This window comes from Rhinoderma darwinii, chromosome 5, assembly GCF_050947455.1.
Source record: "Rhinoderma darwinii isolate aRhiDar2 chromosome 5, aRhiDar2.hap1, whole genome shotgun sequence".
NCBI lineage: Eukaryota > Metazoa > Chordata > Amphibia > Anura > Rhinodermatidae > Rhinoderma > Rhinoderma darwinii.
Window position 1 is genome coordinate 228,997,256 of NC_134691.1, and position 6,342 is coordinate 229,003,597.

General features: G+C 45.6%; 1 long non-coding RNA gene and 1 pseudogene across 1 annotated transcript; one reads left to right on the plus strand and one right to left on the minus strand.

Moving 5' to 3' along the window:
• The first annotated feature begins 122 nt into the window (after window positions 1-122).
• LOC142652858 (uncharacterized) lies at window positions 123-888 on the plus strand. Its single transcript, XR_012847956.1, has 3 exons — window positions 123-209; window positions 634-715; window positions 813-888. It is a non-coding gene; the product is annotated as an uncharacterized LOC142652858 (long non-coding RNA).
• Window positions 889-6,226: 5,338 nt separating this feature from the next.
• Window positions 6,227-6,342, minus strand: LOC142654478 (U2 spliceosomal RNA; annotated as a pseudogene).

The following is a 6,342-nucleotide window of genomic DNA, read 5'->3' on the forward strand; positions in this document are numbered from 1 at the left end:
CAGGTAAATTTCAGTAGAATGCCAACAGTTTTCCATACCTTCTGAGCATAGGCACAGTTCCACATTAAGTGCATGACGCTTTCTTCTCCAGGACACCCAGCTCTTGGGCATCTTGGAGTGGAGACGAGCCCTCTTCTATACTGAAATGCCCTGGTAGGGAGACTTTCGTGTAGAATCATCCAAGACAAGTCTTTAAGAACATTGGATAGGTAAGGAGCGTTGGTGTTTCTCCATAGCTCCATAGACTTTGATGTTGTGAAGTTACTCACATTTGTTGTCTCTTGGTGACTGTCCAGCAACATTCTCAGCTTTCTGGCATTCTTAAGATGTTCCTGTTCCATACCTTCCAGTTGGTAGACACGGATGGTTCTTTCCAAACATACATACTGCACAGGTGGTAGCAGCAGGGTAGGCTTTGTAAGGGGCAGCTCTATCCACTTTCTCTTTCTGAACACGTGTCCAGCGGCATACCTTAGAAAATAGGCCCAGGTTTTATTCGTCTTGATGTTCTTGAAACACAAGGAGAAATACTGCAGATATAGAAAGCGTTTAAAGAAGATAATCTCCTTTCCTCCATTCTTCTTCTGCTTGTACATTATCTCTCGTCTAACTTTCTCCATTTTTGAATTCCAGATGAAATGGAAACATATCCTTTGGAGTTCCTTAAGACGATTTTCGCTTGGTAGAAAAACCTGGCTCAAGTACAACAGCAGAGGTAGTACTAGTGCTTTGATGACCAAGTTCTTCCCTTCAATTGTTAGCTGTCTGAGTTTCCAAAACTCAATCTTCTTCTTCACCTTTTCACTTATCAGCTCCCAGCTTTCTTTTCCATCATTCTGGGGCGTGAATATGACACCAAGAATTTTGATTCTGTCGCACTGGGTATTGACCTCTGGTAAGTCGAAATCCCTCCATTCCTTCAGTGTGAAGCAGTCGCACTTATTCTTATTCAATCTGAATCCTGATGCTTGACAGAAGAAGTCTGTTAGCAGTAGCGCCCTCCTCACAGATTGTTTATTGGAGCATAAAATATTGACATCGTCCATATAGGCACTTACTTTCACTGACTGCCCACCTCCTCCTGGAATCGGCACCCCTCTAATGATCTTCTCTTTCCTCAACAGCGTGAGCAGGGGTTCGAGGACACAGATGAAGAGGATGGGCGACAGGGGGCATCCTTGTTTTACCCCAGACATCAGATCCACTTTTCCAGACAAGAAGCCATTAATGGTAACTTGGCTATAGGATTCTTTGTACAGTAATGCGACTTGTTTGATCACTGTCTCAGGAAAATTCATTTTCTTCAGCACAAGCCACAGAAACTCGTGCGAGACTCGGTCATAGGCCTTCTGAAAGTCCAGTGACAACACGGCCAAATCTTGCTTTCTGTCTTTGGAGTACCAGATGCAGTCCCTGATGGTATTTAGGTTATCTGCGATACTTCTACCCGGTACCCCGCAAACTTGGTCTTGGTGGATGACCTTGTCGATGTGTTTCTTAATTCTATTGACCAAGATTTTGGATAACACCTTGTAATCGACATTGAGGAGGGTTATTGGCCTCCAATTTTCAAGGCTGGTCTTGTCTCCTTTCTTGAACAGCAAAGTAACTATTCCTCTCCTCCATGACTCAGGTAACAGCTCGCTCTTCATTGCTGCTTTGAAGATCTCCAGCAGGTCTTCCTTCAGAGTGTTCCAGAATGTTGAAAAGAACTCCACTGATAGACCATCTGATCCTGGAGCCTTCCCTCTTGCGAAACTCTTGATTACACTCAGGAGTTCTCCCAAGGTAAGTTCCTTGCATAAGTCTTCTTTCTCAGCTTGGCCAAGCTTAAGTTCTAGCGCTTCTAGGGCGTGTGAGACATAAGACATATCTATCTTCTTTTTGTCAAAGAGAGTCTGATAGAATTTCTTGGCCTCTTGAAGCATACCTTCTTTGCTGGTTTGACCAGCGATATTGGTCATGATATTTTTCTGTTCCATACTTTTCTTGAAAAAGAAGCGTGAACATTTCTCGTTATTTTCCAACTGTTGCACTTTAGTATTAAAGATCACTTCTTGTCCTTTTTGATGGATGACCTCTTTAATTTCTTTTTTAATTTTTCCCACCAGGTCAGCGACATCAACACCAGCGTTCTTCAAACTCAGGTAAGTCTGTAATTTTGTGTTGAGTCTCTTGTACCACCTTTTCTTCTCTCGGGCTCTTTTAATCCCATAATCTAAGAAGAAGTTCTTGATCTTCTCTTTAGTATTGTCCCACCATTCTAGGATTGATGGAAATTTTCCTTTAGCAGTTGCCCATTTTTTGTAGGCTACAATGAATTCCTCCTGCATCACTTTGTCTTCCAGAAAGCTGGTATTTAATCTCCATACTCCTCTTCCTCTTTCATTTGCAGGGATATGAATAGTTGCACTGAGCATTTTATGGTCAGAGAAGATATTGTCTTCAATCTTAATATCCACTGGCTTCATATTTTTCGATGTGAGTACATAATCCAGTCTGGACTTGACTGTAATGTTCTCCCAGGTATAACCTGGTTCAGACCTCTTCAGACTCCTCCATACATCAGACAATTCAAAATCGCAAATGAAATTTTTCCACTGTTGCACGGTTTTATCTACTCTTCTTGCAGCACCTCCAGTTCGATCTTCACTTTCGAGTGCACAATTGAGATCACCTGCTACTACAAGCGATGTTGAGCCGGCAATAAATGGCTGGATATCTTCAATCAATTCTGACCTTTCATTAGTATCAGGTGAGGCATACACATTGAGGAGTTTCACTTCACTCCCATTATAGTCAACAATAACTAAAAGCGCCCTCCCGGGGATAAGTTCAACAAAGGAAATAATTCGGCAATTCTGCCCTTTCAATAAAACACCTACTCCTGTTGACTTATTTGAATTTTCGCCTGACCAAACCGATTGTCCGTGAGGCCAACTGTCTCTCAGCTCTTTATAGTCCATACTGTGATCTATATCACATTCTTGCAGAAAAACAATATCAAAGTTCAATGTGCTCAAAAACGAAAAAAAGGCAGCCCTTCTGGCAGAGCTCCTCACACTCCTCACATTCAGCGAGAGCAACTTCAGACAGGACATCATTCAGACTTCATGATGACCCATCAGAATCAGAAAGTTCAGGAAGTATATCCCCCAGGCTTGGAGTTACGAACTCCTGGATATCCATGGTGGGCTGGATAGGTTGAGACATCTCAATTGCCGATACTGGTTGCGGTGTCTCCATTGCCAGCACTGGCTGTACGTCTTTTAATTTTGCCTTCATAGTCTTTTTCGACTTGACACTACTAGACTCAGCCGACTCAACCTTTTTCCTTTTTCTTTTCTCCTCCAGCTCCATCACTTCACCCCAGTCATCCTCTTGGCCATCAGGAAGACCGGGAGAGCGGACATCAGTCACACGAGAACCGCTAGATGGCAGACCCTTGGCCTCGGATGGGACATCGGACTCTGTAACTGCTACAGGACCTGCCACCATTACGGAAGGACTCAGGATAACGGATAGGTTCTTTTTTCCCTCTGATACTGGGGCCACCTTCCGTATGAGGCCAGCAACAGATGGCCCAGCAGCAGGCTCCTTGGATAGAATAGTCAGTCCAGGTTGTTGTTGAGCTGACGCTGCAACCTGCGCCCAAGTCTTTACCCTATCTGGGCAATCTTTGAACGTGTGTCTCTTCCCACCACACAGATTACATGTGATCTCCTCCTGACACTCGTCTCTATTGTGGCCAAGTTTCCCACAGTGACTGCAGAAGCGTGTGTCAGCCGCCTCTGCTTTACATCCATCTGGCTTGTGCCCAAACTTCCTACATTTCCTACAATAGGAGGGCATATTGTTGTAGAACAGATAGCCTCTGTCACGGCCAATGGTGAAATTGGAAGGCGGGTGGTGAACTCCCCCAATCCCATCTGGGTCTGCTCCAAACTTCACCAAAAATTTGTATTTGCCTGTCCATAGGCCAACTTCGTCCATCACCTTCTGGCCATTTTTAATGTCCGTACAATACCGCAGCAGGAACCGAGCAATATTGTCCATGGTGACATACGGATTGTACATGAAGACAGTCACATACGCTTCACCATAGGAGTACAGCAAGGTGAATTTAAGTCCTTCCAGCTCTGGACTCCCCTCTTTCAATTTCAGAGTCTGGTAGAAGTTCTGGCAGGCAGCTGTTGTCTCCAAGACCAGGATATAATAGTCTTTTGCCGGATGTTGTAGGCAGAGAATGTCATTCTTTTCCACCAGAAGAAGTCCAAACAGGATCTCTGTAGCCAGATGTTTCAATCCGAACTCCTCCCGATAATTTTCTCCAATATCAATTCGGATGCCGTTCTTCACAAAATTTTGTCCACGCTCCAGGAATCGGATTCGGCCATAAGAAGCCATATTATCTGTATCCCTGTCTGGGAACTCAGTCGATCGCCTTCTTGTTCTCCGTGGTCTTCCCCTTATAGCAGCATAGAGCTTCAGACAGTAAACTGCCAATGCTCTAAGGCCAAGGGTATGACAGGCTAGGAGACCCTCTGACAAGCCACTTGAGCTTAGCCAAAAGGCCGAGAAGCGATAACCCGAATGGGCCGGCCGTTGACCGAGCCTGTCCCATACTGCTGTTCACCCCTTGCAGCGATTGATTCAGCCTACTCCTAGGCAATTCCATGGGGCCCTGCAGGCTCACACACATTTACAGCTACTAAGCGGGAGGGAGGTGAATAAAGGCCGGAGAGGAAGCCAGACAGGATTTGCTTCTTTTGCTTGCACCACAATGCAGTGCTGAAAGAGGAGGAATCTACATAAAAACGCCTTCCTGGCAACGCCCAAATGCCCTGCTGCCATGCAGATAAACACTGGCAGCGGCAGCAAGTGCATGCCCACAGCCACCCCTTGTTCCTTCACACCTTGTATCAGCTTTAATCCAGTCCAGTCCGGTGCTGCCTGCTGAGCAGCACTGACCAACACTGCCTGGGCCCAGGCTTTTATCTATCTCTGAGGCAGGCCCCATTATGATGTCAGAAAGCTGGCTCTGGAATCCTGAGGGCTCCACTATGACACGTGCAAAGTTCCGTCTGAACTTTATATAAGACGGTGCGGCTCAGTCAGTCACTCAGTGTTGCCTGAGAGGGCAACACTGCAACAGCCGGCCGCCAGGCTGTCTTTTTTTTGCACAGCTAGTTGCCTCCAGGAGGCCACAAGAGGGAGACAAGGGACTGCAAAATGGAAAATAGGCATCCACCAACTTTACAGACAACTTGTTCTCCTTGCTCCTACAACCTCCATCCTTGCACAGTTTGTTATTTTATTCTTCTAGGTAACATAGTAACAAATCCAAATTGCTGCTCTCTTTGTAGGCAAGCAAGGGTTTGTTGCAACTGCAATTCTTACTTCTTCTTGGAAATGTTGGGACGGCAGTACATTCCATCACATCCATCTAGTGTACACAGGTAGGTCCATTGTGGCGGGTAGGCGGCTGGCTGCTTTAATGGCTGTTTGCTGTTCCCCTACTCCACTCCACTCCACTAGTTGACTGTGTTGCTGCATCAATCAGTGGCTGGCTCAGGTGCAGCTCTTTAACTTACCTAGGAGGGAGGGCGGAGAGAAGACAAGGAAGGTGAATGAGCTGTTCCAATGTGAAATGCCGGAAACACAGAAGACACACACACACACACACACACACACACACACACACACACACACACACACACACACACACACACACACACACACACACACACACACACACACACACACACACACACACACACACACACACACACACACACACACACACACACACACACACACACACACACACACACACACACACACACACACACACACACACACACACACACACACACACACACACACACACACACACACACACACACACACACACACACACACACACACACACACACACACACACACACACACACACACACACACACACACACACACACACACACACACACACACACACACACACACACACACACACACACACACACACACACACACACCAAGAGGTGGCAATGTATTAATTAATTGCATTTAATAAATGAGCTCATTATCACACATGACTGTACAAATGCATTGTCCAACAGGTGTTGAAATAATGGGATTAAAAGGGGAGATCCCATCAGAAAGACAAAAACAATAGCAAACACAAATAGCACTTTTGGAATCTGATTTTAGTCAACACATAAGGGAAGGGTGCACCGGTCCTGGAAATACTGCAATACCAGGTCAATGCGTGGAGTGGACAGAGCAAGCTCTATTTCCATCTCCCTGTTCTAAAAATCCATTTAATATATGGTCCCCAGA